The following is a 15342-nucleotide window of genomic DNA, read 5'->3' as shown; positions in this document are numbered from 1 at the left end:
CATCAGAGTCGAGATTCAGCCTTCCTATTATATCGTCCATGCACCAAATATTTTGTTTGAGTACTTGATAATTTTTAATTTTTAATTTTTTTTAATATTATGACTATATATATAACATACAAAATAAAAAAATATTAAGACAGTTTATTATGAATCAATTTTGAACCGCACATAAATTTTGTTTTAAAACCATCTGAATTAAGATATCAAAGTAGGCTGAGTTAATAAAATTAGCAGGTCATTAGCTCATCTAAATATTAGTACTATAAATTGGACGAGGACTCAATTGCCGCTTCTAGTGTTGTACAAGTACTCTATTGCAATTAAGTCAAAACTATATTTATATAAAATAAGAGACGTAAGAACTAAGAAGAGAAAGCAGCAGAATAGCCACTTTCGGCCACCGCAAACCCGTTTACAGTGTGAGGTGCAAATGCAATGGGCTCCGATGCCGCTGACTCAAGGTACTTCCTAATTTCCTTTGTTTTAATGGCATTCCTATTCCTATTTCACACTTTCACTAATGTAATTGTATAATAGCAATGCCCAAAATGTTAGCAACTTATGTGAATTGAACAAATAGGGAGTTGTGCTGGTCCTGTGTATATCTATGTGTTTATTTTTGCAGTGGTAGGGAATGGGAGGAATAACTTTGTTTGTTAAGAAGACTTAAGAGTGAGTAGAGTTTCTGGTATTTGTTGTTGTTGGTGGAAGGTGACATGCATCCCGTGAATTATTCGAGCATAGTCTGACATCATGGTTGTAAAAAGAAAGGCATGAGGTAGACTTAAAATCACAGGGAAGCAAGTTGTCTCAATGAACCTCCAATTTCTTGAAATCCATATAATATTTGTGATGAACAGAACACCATAGAAGAAAATAATCCAATAGGCAATATGCACCGGTTAGATTAAAATAGTCGCTAATTACATATTTATGTTAGATCCCATATTTGATAAGAGTCTTTTAAGTTTGTTCAGAGATTGTATACCAGTGTAGGGATAGGTTCAGATATACAGAATCTCTAATTTGCCTTATAAGACAAACAATTGACTGGTAGAATGGAACAGCCGAAATCCAATGGAATGGATATAGATAATTCATACAGCCGACCTTAACTAGTTTGGGATCAAGGTGTAATTGTTGTTGTTACCTTTCCTTGCCATCAATTGTGTTCCAAAAGGAAGGATCTTCTAATTCCTCCTTATTTATTAGAATTATTTGCATTGCTGAAGTCTTGCAAGATATCACTTGCTGTCCATATTTTCATGAACGTACTAGTTTTAAGCTACGAATATTTACATAATTCCTACCCTTCCCAGGGTACATTACTCTATATTTGCAAGCCTATGTCCATCGGCTTCTCCAACACATATTAAATACTTAAGATGGAGGTGAAGATGAGGAATATTATGATATCATGCATTTATATGAGTAGAGCGAGCTATTTCCGTATGCAACTTGTCTTCTTAGTCCTCCATTCATGCATGCTCTAATTCCTCCTCTCGTAGTCTCTGACATCTTGCTTGGTCAAGTATTGATGCAGATATTAAACATCTGAGACCTTGGTGGTTCAATTCTATTTGTTCCTCAAGTAGTCTGCCAACTATCTTTGGTCTGATTAAGCACATCAACCTTTTACAGCAGATATAGCTTCAAAAATGCCCTTCAGGAGTCTCAGCATAAACGAAAATTCATGATTTTAAAAGATACAAATCGAACACATAACAAGTATGCATGGTTATTTATCTTCTAAATGAGTACTCATTAAATGTATCCAGTTAGAAGGGAGCTAGAAATATTTTGAACGACTAGATCATTTACATTGGGTATGTTGTTGTTGTAGATCAAGTTGATAAGAAAATATTCAGAAGGACAAGTTGCACTTTTGCTCCTCTAGTTATTTCTTAATTTCAAATCCTGGATTATTGCACTTGGCTGATCTTTAATTTGTTTAAAAGGAAACAATCTGGACCTTTCAGTAATGTAATCAACTAATCTTTTAAGAATCTCATATATTGCAGAGTCTTCCACCCCTTTCATCTTTCGCCTATTCCTCATATCCTTCATCAGCACTTACAGCCCCTTATGTACTCCTAAACTCTGCTCCCTACTTCTAGTGACCTTGCCGTTTGCCTTGCAAACTACATTTTTTTCCAGCCTCGCCCCTGGTTCAGAAACGAGACTGCATCGTGTGCAATAAGATTGGGGAGGAATTGCATGCATAGCTTCAGGGTAATTAAAGATGGGGTTCCAAGGTGGCGGAGAAGGTCTTAAAGCCACTTAGTGGTCATTTCGATTCCACGTACACAATGGTGATTACTCTTTTTCTATTCAGTTGTCACCTCTGGTTTTTTAGTATGGTGCATCAACAGTACACCACACTCTGATAATTTACCACACCTGCTACAATGTTGTTAAAAATATTTTCCTCACAGAGATTAATTTGAGTGAGTTTGTTTTTTTTCAATTTAATCTTAGCTAATTGCCGAAGAGGGGTTCATATATATATATATATATATATATATATATATATTTCGTGTTTTCTTAAACAAAATCAAATGATTAATTTTAGAAGTATTTATAATGCATATCCATAATCATGTACATTTCTCGTGCTTATCAGTTTTCTAAATATTTGTGAAAAGTTCAGCTTTTGGGGCATATAGAATAAAATTTTAATTTTTTTGTTAAATTATCGGCTCTTTTTTTAACAAATGAAAAATTTAGAGAATCAAAGGTGAAGTAGGGTATCAACCTAAATTCACTAAGCAGAAGTAAACACTACCAGCTTTAAAAAAAAATAAAAAAAATCACTAAGCAGAAGGTAGAAAAAACTCAAGAAGTCCTTCATATCTAGAATTCTTGTCTTTTGCATGAGTTGGACCCTAAAAGACACCGCGATATGGTGGGAAATACTTAATCAGTTGGCTTGTCATGGGTGATGCCAAGCACCGGAAAGGAATTGATGTTCAGTTGAAGTTGTGGTAGAAGGAGGAAAAGGCATAGGGCTTGGACAATTGTTCCATTAGCACTTCTCTGAGTTATTTGTAGTGAACGTAATAGGAGAATTTTTGAAGGGATAGAGATGAATTTTGTTAATTTGAGGAGTAGCCTCTTATCCTTGCTTATATTTGGTGAACCCATGATAATCCCTGTTGTATAGAAGATTGGGTGTCTTTCGTATTACTATTTTTTTGGCATACCACTTGTATAAAGGCGAGTTTCACCCAAGTATAGTGAAATTAGCTTGCCTTATACAAAATGTAAAAAAAAAAAAAAAGGACACCGGGATATCATCAAAGAATCCAAATTAAGTTAGTTGTGGATCTCGTTAGTCCTTTGTTGAGCAATATCTTCATTGAATTCGTTTGTGTTAAACCTATTCAAGGAGGATCCATTAACTGCTGAAATGTTCAATTGTAGAGTTGGTGACCTCCCTAGCTACCACCTAAGTAGGTTTTTCATTGGGAGGTTTGTACAAAGACGCACTATGGAGGAACATAATAATTGATAGGGTTAAGACTAGCAAAGATACTAACTAGATTACAAGGGAGATACTTGTCAAAGAGAGGAAGGGGATTCCCATTTATCAAATGTTACGTTTCTGGACACCGACTAATGTGACAAGAAGCTGGAGAGGTTAGAGGAATTTTGTATGGAGCTTAATATCAGAAAGTTAGGATTCATAATTTGGTTAGTTGGAAATCGTCACTTCCCTAAGAAAATAGAGAGGAACAAAGTATGCATCGAAGGGAGTAGGATTCACATTTCTAGAGTCAAAAATCAATGTTTGCATAATCTGTCTTTCTGGTGTAAAAGCAATCTGTTAGTTAGTATAGACCAATACATGGATTTTCTCAATTGTTAAGAAGGAAAGAGTAATAGCTTGTCTGTTTGGTCTATGCATGAGTCCTGTTTCCTTTTGTACCACCTTGATACCTCTTATTTAAAATCTTACCTTATAAAAAATGGGACTTGAGTTGAGGTGAAGAGTCTCGGACTGTTCAAGAAGGCATTGTGGGAAAATGGATGTGGAGTTTCGAGACTCAGTAGTGGGCTATGTGGAGGGATGATAGCAAAAAATTGTGGACGAGGTAGGGAGAACGAGGAACATTACATTAGTGCTCCTTTGTGACTTATTGAGAAATATCATGAAGGGAAGAAGAGACTTCAGAAGTAGTAGCATTTTTGAAGGTGGGATGGAAGCAAAATTAGCCTGTTAGATGATATGTGGAGTGGAGAGGTGTGCTCGGGATTTTTTCCGATTATATGCAGGATCTCGAGTCTATGAGAGATGAAAACATAACATATCAGGAGAGCTTCAAGTATGGGAGATATATGAGACTTGAGGTTTGGGAGAAATTTGCAGGATTGGGAGGTAACTGAATTCTAGAGATTGCTTGAGGTGCTTTGAAACATCATCCTTCACACACTAGCCAGGACTCGTGTAAGATGAGAGATGAGGAAGGATGGATTGTTTTCAATTAAGTCATTCTATCATAGAATTTAAGACTGGTAGATTATTCGCATCAGCTGGTGCTTCATTTGCATGTGGGGTGGGGGCGCAAAAGTTTGGACCATCTCATTTTACATTGTAATATGGCAACACAATTGTGTATAGAATATAATCATGAAGGGTGCTGAAATGAAAAACAAATATAAAGAAAGAGCAAACAGGATACATTTTTATTTTGATAAAGTTCATAATAGAAGCTCAAGAGTCCTACATGTTATGAATTCACTATACAGTATCTCAGTAATATTTTACAAAAGCTACCGATCCTTTGTTTCTCTCTTTAAATTCCTTTGTAGTAAAAGTCATACAAGGCATCATCAGTAGTTTATTGCAGCTAATCAGATGCATCATCTGTATTTGTAGGTTGAGAGAGTTCAGTGGGGACAAGGATCAAATATGAAGTGAAAAAATAATAATAGGGCACGCGTAAAGCATTTAGAAAGACGAGGATGGCAATTGCTCCCAACAAAACAATGTAAATCCACCACTTGAGAAAAAAGCACAGAATAGATATCTTGGATTCACTGAGGTAACTCTTTCACTTCCAAGTTATTTAGATCCACACAAGGAAAATATGTTTTAGCCTTAGAGACTAGTTTTATTTATTTATGAACATCTACTGCTGGTTTTATACAGTTCTCTCTTTCTTTATGAACATCTACTGCTGGTTTTATACAGTTCTCTCTTTCTTTAAAGCCTTATGAAATGTTGGATTAATTGCAATAGTTGAGAATCTCCACAAAGTGGAACTATCAGCCTTGATAAGGATTTGGTTTTTATGTGTGCTTACTGATTGGATGGCTGTCCTATTAAATTTTTCACATTTCACATATTATGTCATTTTTAGGAGACCGCCAAATTGCAAGCGGGAGAATGAATCAATTAACTTCCTGACTAGTATTTTTGGTGTATGGTAATGAATATGTAGTGACAACTATCCTTTTCCTTTATGACTTGACTTCTACTATTTGTAAAGACAAATGTATGTTATGGTGATTGATAAAGTTGTGTTGTTTCTCAAATCTCATTTGTGCATACTATGCATGCAAAGGTATATTTACATGGGGTATGTACTTAATGAACAAAAATTCATCAATACTAACATAGCCAGATCCAAAATTTAAAGTTTATGGGTTCTTACCATTTTCAAAATAAATCGAAAGAGAGAGAGAGAAAATAAAGGTCGGTATTGTTTTTGTTGAGAATAGAAGGCACTTATAGTGCTCCAGGGGAATTGAACCCTCATCAAAGAGGGCAGTTAAGCTTCTGCTTCTTCGAGCTTTGCTGATGTATCAACTGCTCCTTTTAGTAATGGGTTCCCAACTAACAGTTTCTTATATATTTAACGGATTCTCAATAAAATACTGGGTTTGGACAAAAGTTATTGGGTTTCTGGCAACCCACATAGTATACACTGCATCCGCCCCTGAATACTGATTGTAGTGGAGCCCCTTCCTTGAATAAGAAATGACTGCTACAACCCTTGTGAATATGTGTTAACTGCTAACTAAAATCAATGTTCATCAATGAGTGCATGCTCAAAGAATACAATGTAAGATGGATGTGCAGTTATACAAGACTAGACAAGATTAGAAGCGATCACGTTGGCAAGAAGGTTCAAGTTAGACACGTCAATGATAAATTAGAGAAGGTCGCTTGAATTGGTTTGGTCATGACCCACGTCAACCACAAAATGCATAAGTCCATAAATGTGAAACCATGGTGAATAAAGGTGTTACAAGAGGATGAGTTATCTCAAAGTATATACAATCTCTTGGGATCCATGCAGATTTAGTGAAACATAAGGTGCAATGGAAGAAAAAGATCTGTACAGGTGATACCTTAGTTGAAAGTATGTTTTAATCATGTTGGCAATTTTACTTTACGTCATATGCTTTTCTAAGTATTTAGCCTCTCAGAAATTTATACGCCAGTAGAAAATACAATGAACTTCTGATAGTTAGTATTATTATTACTTTGAATAATATTGGTTTGTGATGAGTTTATATACCAACCCAACTTGTTTGAGACTAAGGCCCAATTGTTATTGTATTTATTTGTCTATTTGTTAATTTGAGAATGGTGATTGAAACAACATAATCATCCTAAAGTTTATCAGCATCGCCATGTTATGTGTGAAATCTCTTGAACAACAAAACAACCAAGAATATATATGATGTTAATTTCAACAGAGTGCCATCAAGATCTATGTTGTCTGGTGCATTTGAGAGGAGAGGAGATGTTACAGACAGCCTTTCCTTGGGTTACATTGTATCGTATCATCTCATATGTGGGAAACACTACTTGTCTCAGTGGAGAGGAGATGACCTGGAATTCCTAGGGTAAATATTTTGCTCGATGCACTTCCATAATCGAATTAAATAACTCATTTTTTTTTCTTTCAACTTGAAGGAATTATGCAAGTCTATGAATATGCTGAATTGTTGAGAAAATATTCAATACTACATGACAATTGCTCCTTGTAAATAACTTGATTATGTAGGGACAATTTGGAGTTTCCTGCATCAGCCTATCGTCATTACGGGACCGTTTGGATTGACTTAAAAAAAAAAATAGTTTTTAAGTCAAAAATAAAAAGACAAACTGAAATGACTTTTAAGTCAAAAAATAAAAAGTAAGGGGAGACCTACTTTTGGTTTCTGACTTATTTGAAGTTATTTTTTATATTTGTCAACCACTTCCAGAAGTCAAAAACTGACTTAAAAGTAAGTTTGACCAACTTTTAAGTCAATCCAAACGGGCTCGTACATCTGATGCTTAGTTCAAAGTTCAAACTTCCCTGTAGATTGTTATCAGGCAATTATGTTTTTATCGACTAAATCGAAAAACAAATTATTGATTTGCATAATATTGCTTGGTCATGGTTAACTGATCAAAACATGATATTTTTTTTAGCTTTCTTTCTTGTTTTAATTCTTTTGCCCCATGTGGATGATGTAGACTTGCTATTATGTTTGCTTGTGTAGTACTTGAATCATATTTCTCCTTTGGTTGGTTTGAGTGGGATGGATGGCTTAGGAGGAAGGATATGACATATTTGTTCCTCTTCTATGTAATGACTCTATACTCTAGTTTCTAGTGATATGCACTAATTAAAGTTTGACTTGATGATTAGACATTTTTTTGTTAAGAATATGGTACATATAAAAAAGCTTGAAAGCAAAGCCTTACATGTATTTGATGAAGATTCTGGCTATGCTTAACATCATTTCAACTAGGTAGAACCTAGCCTAAATATTTTAGAGTGTTTCTTTTATGGATTCTTTTGTTGATTAGTATTGTATCTTACATTTACTTTGAAACTTAAAACAGTTCAAGGCTGATTTGGGACCACCATGAAAATACTTTAAAGAACATCTTTTCAAAGCTTTTTTGACCACTTGAACCTCAAAACTCTGATTCTTTTTTCCTTTCACTGAAAGGCCATCCTGATGGAGAGTGACCAGACCACTTTTTCTCCGGAGGATAGGTTTCCCACCCCGAGCCTGCATTGGAGCTCCGACTAAATCCGGACCACGCACTGCATGTCCCATTTAGGGGTGATTTTCTCCATACCCAGGGATCAAACCCGAGATCTCTAGTTAATGGTGGAGCAGTCCCACCATTGCACCACAATCCATGTTGGTCCGAGGATAGATTTTTCATTGAAAATAATAATTTGAAGATCTTTGAAGAGTATTTTTGTGGATTAGAATTTGAATTGAAAGGCACTACATTTATCCATCAGAAAATGACAAGTACTAAAGGGGAAGATTGAGGAGGGAGGGATGAGTTTTCTTTTTCTTTCTTTTTGAGTTCTAAAGTTGAAATGATTAGTAGATTCCTTCCTTTTTCTCAGTCCAAATCAATGCATCATTTTTGCTCAAAGCTTTATATCATCAATGAGTTTTTAGAGGCTGTGTTTTGTGTTTATCATTTCAGTAGTGGGTGAAGCTGTTGGATTAAACTTTTTCTTTATAGAAAAGAGAATTGGAGTGATTTTCTAAGAATTGACCAAGGTTATCTCAACATCACTGAATCTTGAACCATTCATAGAGTAGTGAACAAATTGAATGATAGATATTGTCAACCTCGAAACAGATTGAAAACAAACATTAAAAGTATCAACTTTTATTTACACTTGTCGAAAATTAAGAGTCACGTATACGAGGAAATCCAAAGGTGAATTTAAAATCTAGACTCTGTGAGCGCAAACATGGTGTAAACTTATTCTATGTATATATTTTCATATATAGATATTGGTCGAGTTGATGTTAAACTACCAGTGTAATTTCATTTGATTGAGATTAAATATATACTAAAAACTACAAAAGCATAAGTAAATGGCTGAATAAGTGATAAAATCAGTACTTTATCACCTTGTCCCACCCAAAAAAATAATCCAATTTCAACCCATTGATTAGATGAATTGATCACAGATGTCATCAAGAAAGAGTATAGAAATTGGCCCTTCAAATTTTTTGAAAGTATACTTAGTACATGAGAATATTGGGTAGACCAGAATAAAATACATGATTGGACTTTTAATGTGTTAGCTAGCTAAGTAGTCATGAATCAAAATAATATCAACCAAAGTGTGGTGTGACACTAGTTCTTTTTTCTTTAAAAATCAGTGGCACTTATCTTTATGGATTGATTCTACCACAATACATCACATTTTACCATTTTGTGTCAATTCAATTGATTTAACTTGGTAAGTAATCTCTACCAGCCAATTTCTACGTTTTATTTTAGACTACTCCTCTCAAAGTTCCTCACTTGCTTAACTTGGAAAGTGTTGCAAACTTTCCTCTCAAATTATTGCTATCAAAATGAAATACAAAATAGAAAAGGGAAATTTGTGAAGAGTATAGATGATCTATTCAAGTATGCCATCGAACTTTGAGAAAAGGTTCATCTATATCATCCGTTAAAAGTTTAGCTCATCTATGTTATTTCCGTTTGAGAAAAAAGTTCATTTGTTAATCGAAAACAATTCTGATTTTTGCAAAATTATTTTTTATACGTGGTCAATTATGATTCAGCCACATTATTAATTAAATCAATTTTTTTAAAAAGGGAAAAGACTCAAACATGTCATCGAACTTTGAAAAAAGACTCAACTATGTCATTTCAATTAACAAATAATGACATGAATGAGCCTTTTTCAAAAACGGAAATGACATAGATGAGTCAAAACTTTTAACACATGATATATATGAGTCTTTTCTTAAAGCTCGATGGCATATTTGAGTCTTTTTCTTTTAATAAATCTCGAGCAAACCTTCCTTCGTCAGCTAGTTTTCACGGTTGATTTAGACTCAAAATTTATTTCCTTACATGATATCATAGCAAGACTCGTCTAAATTATTGCTTACCAACGGTGAACCTCCATATTAAATTATCCACACACCAGATATCCAGTTCTGAGTGTGAGAAGACTCCCACACCCCACCCTCACCACACCCCACCAACCGCCATGTTCGGTAGAAAAGAAGCTCTCCTCCGGATTATGCTCGTTTAAATTTGGAATCTTATTAACGATCATCAATCAGATCTTAAAATTAGTACAACTTATTGTCTTGTAGATAGTCCAAAAACAAAAAAAAATGCAAATGGGAATTACAAATTGTGCTTTCAAGTTTGACCACTTTTTCCTAAATTCTGCACCTAGGAAGTGGCTATAGTTTAAGTGCAAATATTACCTTAACATTGTCAGAATCACACTCACAAGTGAAGAAAAAAAAAAGTACTCCAGCAAACTTTAAAAAGTGTTAAATTAGGTCATGCATAGAAATTATAACAAAATAGGGCTTCTAGATCAATTAACTTTGTTGACATAATTGACCACTTTCTTTCCACAACTAATCATTTTAAGACACCACAAGTATTCATGTATTCGGACGTAAACATGTTTTCTAAAGTCTTAGAAATCATTAGGGGAAACTAAATAAAATAAATTAAAAGTAGATAGATAAAAACATACAAAGAAGTAGATAGATAAAAACATACAAAGAAACAAAAACAAAAAACACACATAGACACACATAATATTAATGCTTACCTTATGAGTTGGCCTTTTGTCTTCTCATTCTTTATCATGTGATGTTTGTTAACATCTTGGTTAGAGCCTTTTGCTTGTCAAACCTACTCATGTGACTAGAATATGAGTGAATAACCCCACACAAATCTAAACAAAGTTAAAGATTTTGAGTTTATGATTTCTGAATTCTAAATTCTACAGTAATTTACTAGATTTTGAATATATTATTTATATATATTAAGTTATTTTTAAGCACATAGAATTTAGACCAAAGCTACTGATTTTGTCGAACAAATACACAAATCTAAACAAAGTTAAGATTTTGAGTTTATGATTTCTGAATTCTAAATTTTACAGTAATTTACTGGATTTTGAATATATTATTTATATATATTAAGTTATTTTTAAGCACATAAAATTTAAACCAAAGCTACTGAATTTGTCGAATAGATAAACGAAATTGTAGCTTCGTCTCTACACATAGGGCAAAGATAGAAACTATGAGCGCAAAGATTCATCCAAATTTCCTTCGACGGAAAATTTTATAATATTTACAAGGTCAAAAGTATTTATATATACATATTTATTTATTCAATATTAAATTTCTTTGACCTCTTCATATATTTAGTTTTTTATATTTTGAATCTCGTTATGAAGATTCTGATTCCGCCACTCTCACCCCTCACTTTCGGATGGGGTGGAGAGGTATTCAAATAAGTATATCACTTAAATAAAAAATTAGGCTTGTGGTTTTGTTTGTTTAGCCAATTTTTCAAGTTGATGCCAACATTTTCCAAGAAAGTGTGTTTGTTATATTTCTTTTTCTAAAAACAAAAGAACAACATCTTACTCGTTCACATGATCCATCACCAGACATCACACGCAAGTATGACAAGAAATTTAAGTAAAATATAATTCATTAAGAATTCATGTCTTCTATAGTGGACAAAGGAATTTATTTTTAGAATAAAAGGAAAGAGAGAAAAAAAATTATATAATGCAGACCTAAACTTTTTTGGAAAAATGAATTGCCCATCAATGTGATCTCATTATTTTTTAAAATTGTGGGATCCGATCACAAGGCAGGCCGAACTAATAATAAGTACAAAGTCTCAGTGTTTCCAAAATATAAAAATCTACCTAAATATTACTCACATCGTTCGATTTTCAATTTATGTGATATTGTTTGACTTGACGTAACGTTTTAAAAAGAGAAGATTTTAAAACTTGTGGTCTAAAACGGACTTTAGATACTTGTGTGAATATATATAATTTTATTAAGAATAAAAAGATAATTGTAAAGTTAAGTTTTATCTAATTATAGAAAAATAATATTTTGTATACAACGGACTAAAAGAAAGGACTAATGTCTCCCAACGAATTTATTTTTCATACTCAAGATTATAACTTTATTTACTGATTAATTGCTGCGAGTTTTGATTCTTATTTATGCTTCTTCCCTATAAAACTCTAGAATAAAAAAAATAAAAAAAATTCATTCAATGCTTGATATTAGTATTGAGGCTTGATTAGTTTAAATTCATATAGCTAAAAGTTTTTCTAAGAGGAGAGCGCTCCCTCGCAAAAATATTTTTATATTCAATACTTAAAATCGAGACTTTTGAAATTAGGTGGAGACAACTCTAAGACTTTCAACATTATGTAATTGAGCGGCATCTAAGTTCTTCTAGATGTGCTGTATCAAATCAAATCAATTATGCCTGGATGAATAAATAGTTAGATTGATAATATGCATCATTTATATATATATATATATATATATACCTTTTTACTTTATTACACTATTCCAAAAAAAATGAATAACTACATTACTATTATGTTGGACTTCATACGAATCTAGTACTCTGTCTAAATTTATATGACACGTTTCAAATTTTGAAAAGTTAAATAAATTTATTTTTAATTGTAACTTTTTCATAGATCTTGTAAATATTTTAAATTGTTAATTATTGTGACTTATAGTACTTTTTACGTAGTTTACAGATATATAAGTTTCATTTTTAAAAAGTTAAAGATTTTATGAGCAAATTCTCAATCAAACTTAAATTGTTTGACTCTCAAAAAATGACATGTTGTCACATAAATTGAAACAGGGAGTAAATATTAAGGAACCGTGACCGTGTGTGTCCATATATAGAATTTTTATTCCATACAATATTTGGTTATAATTGTTTTGTTTTTTAATGTTGAAAAGCCTACTAAGAAAGTTCGTTTTCTCTTTTAATTTATTATTATAGAGAACTCAAACAAGTTAATCAAAGAATTAATAGTGGTCAAGAAAAGTTTTTAAAAAATGGGATAAGATTTTTTTTTATTAATATTAATAAAGGGAATAGGAAGAGAAGAAGACACGTATGCATTTAAATAGAAAAATGGGGGAAAAAATAAAGGAAGAAAGTGGAGAAGCACTACATTTTAAAAATGCATTTAGTGGTTGACCTCGTGCTTAATTAGTTGAGCCATTAATGTGATTAAACAGACAAAACTTGTGCATTAATCCCTCTTTTATTTGGATTCACCGACTTTACAAATTCTAATCCCCACCCCCACTTCTATTCTTAAATCAATTATTCTAGGTTAAGAGAACCAGATTCAAGATAAATATAATGTTTGAATAAATTGTACATAATATTTTATATTATTTTGTAAAATTATATCTAGAATGTTATTATTGTTTTTGTTTTATAGGGTTACAAACTAGTAATATGAAGATTTATAGATCAATAATATTACAAAGAAAACATAAGGTAGGAAAGAGCTATAAAAAAAGGCAAGTTAAAAGTAAAATAAAATTATTAAATTATAAATAAGGATAAAATGAGAAAAAGAAAAAATGATAGTATGATGATATCAAATTAATCTTTATAAAAAATGATATTTTTCATCATTATTTGAGGAGTTAAAAAATAGAATACGATATAATACAGTAGGTAAAAACCATTTAAACATGCCAGTTAATGAGATGTATTATAATTACAGACATTTATTGCTTTAATTTTGAATAATATAAACTATGCAAGTTTCTTTAAAGAAATAATCAACCAACTAGAGTGTACTCCCTTCCCGCTGTCCCTAATTTTATTTTTTTTTATAGTTGTCCCTAATTATTTGTTCATTTTGACAAATCAAGATATGACAATATTTTTACCTATTATGCCCTCAATTAATTACTTTGAAAAAGGTAGAACTTCTTGAAATTCTTAAGTTTTTAATTCATCCACTTCATAATTAATAGGGATAAAATGATAAACTCACTATGTCAATAATTGGTTTCTTAATAGGTGTGTCAATCCAAAAGTGGACAAGTAATTAGAGACAGAGGGAGTATCGGTGAAATGAAAATCTTATTATATCACTTTAATTATTATAAGTTATTTAAATATTAAAAATAATAATACTTAATAATAATAAGAATAAAATTAATATAAATAATAAATTATTTCTAATTTTTAAAACTTGACAAGTAAAAAATTGATGTTAATTTTTATTTAATTAATAATACTTTCCTTTTAGTTTATTTAAAAAGAATGACTCTTTTTTTTTAACTATGTTTCCATGTGATACTCATACTACGCTTAAATTTCGTGTGAACTAAAAATCAAACAAATAAATTGAACAGATGAGTAATTATTACTCCTTCTGTTTCTATTTATATGTCGTTCTCCTTAATATTTGTCATTTCATAAATGAATACATAAATGACATTATTCTTCTTAGTTTAACCTTGAGAGTTATTAGCCTTGATACTATGAATTTGTCCAACATAGAAAAAAAAAATAATTAATTCATGTTCATTGGTCAATTTAATTAATCAAAATAAATTAATTTATGTTCATTTATTAAAAACTTGACTTTAAGAGAGTGGATAAAATGGTCAACTTATCTAGTTTCTTAAATGACATATAATTTATATAAATAAGAACGGAGGGAGTACTAATAAACTAATTCAAATCGTACTTCATTCATCACATACTAATTATCCACATTACTAAAATAATTGACCAAAATTACTTGTCAATATACAAATCAAGCGAAAATTAATTAAATTTCCTCATTTAACCTTTATAGCTAATTCTTTTTGGAAATGTAAACAAATTTGTAAAGCTTTAAAAATATTTCCTCAGGTAAATTAGTAAAATTAATTTTTACTATTTTTTTTAAAGAGATATGTAACAAAAAAATAGAAGACTAATATGAGACGAAGTGAATATAGTTGTGTAATAGTATAATTGAGAGAAAGGCGTAGGTGGTGACGAGATCATTGGGCAAGTTGGGACATGAAATAGTGTTTTCATTTGTGATTGTGAGTGACGCTCACAATTCACAATTAGTACTCTTAATTACTCCATGTGTCCCTAGTTATTTGTCCATTTTTTCTTTTTATAGTTGTCTTTAATTACTTGTCTATTTTAACAAATCAAGAAAGAATAATTTTTTTTTTATCTATTATACCCTCAATTAAATGACTAATTACTTTGAAAAATGTAGAACTTTTCATCCACTTCATAATTAATAAGGGGTAAAATGGTAAACTCACTATGTCATTAATTGTTTTCTTAATATGTGTGTCAATTTAAAAGTGAATAAGTAATTAGAGACAGAGGGAGCAAGTAATTAAACATGATTACTTAATTTAATACTCCTACTTATAAGTAGACGGGTGCATTAATGTATTCCACCTCCCATACCGTACACGTGGCCCACCAAAACTCAATGATCAGTCTAGTAAGGGTCCACTTTTTCATATGATTTGGGCCAA

At 31.7% G+C, this 15342-nt stretch overlaps 2 long non-coding RNA genes across 4 annotated transcripts; one reads left to right on the top strand and one right to left on the bottom strand.

Moving 5' to 3' along the window:
* Positions 1–88: 88 nt before the first annotated feature.
* Positions 89–5359, top strand: LOC125854537 (uncharacterized). Of its 3 annotated transcripts, none has more exons than XR_007445408.1 (3): positions 89–464; positions 1323–1597; positions 4883–5359. It is a non-coding gene; the product is annotated as an uncharacterized LOC125854537 (long non-coding RNA). The 3 variants fall into 3 exon arrangements; XR_007445407.1 differs by lacking the exon at positions 89–464 and adding an exon at positions 2025–2315 and having other exon boundaries at positions 1592–1731; XR_007445406.1 differs by lacking the exons at positions 89–464; positions 1323–1597 and adding exons at positions 1604–1731; positions 1847–2315.
* LOC125854539 (uncharacterized) lies at positions 4668–6687 on the bottom strand. The gene is made up of 2 exons (XR_007445409.1): positions 5661–6687; positions 4668–4870 (listed from the first exon to the last, which is right to left on the bottom strand). It is a non-coding gene; the product is annotated as an uncharacterized LOC125854539 (long non-coding RNA).
* Between the last annotated feature and the right edge of the window lie 8655 nt (positions 6688–15342).

This window comes from Solanum stenotomum, chromosome 2 (assembly GCF_019186545.1).
Source record: "Solanum stenotomum isolate F172 chromosome 2, ASM1918654v1, whole genome shotgun sequence".
NCBI lineage: Eukaryota > Viridiplantae > Streptophyta > Magnoliopsida > Solanales > Solanaceae > Solanum > Solanum stenotomum.
This window is presented reverse-complemented; position numbering and strand designations above follow the sequence as displayed.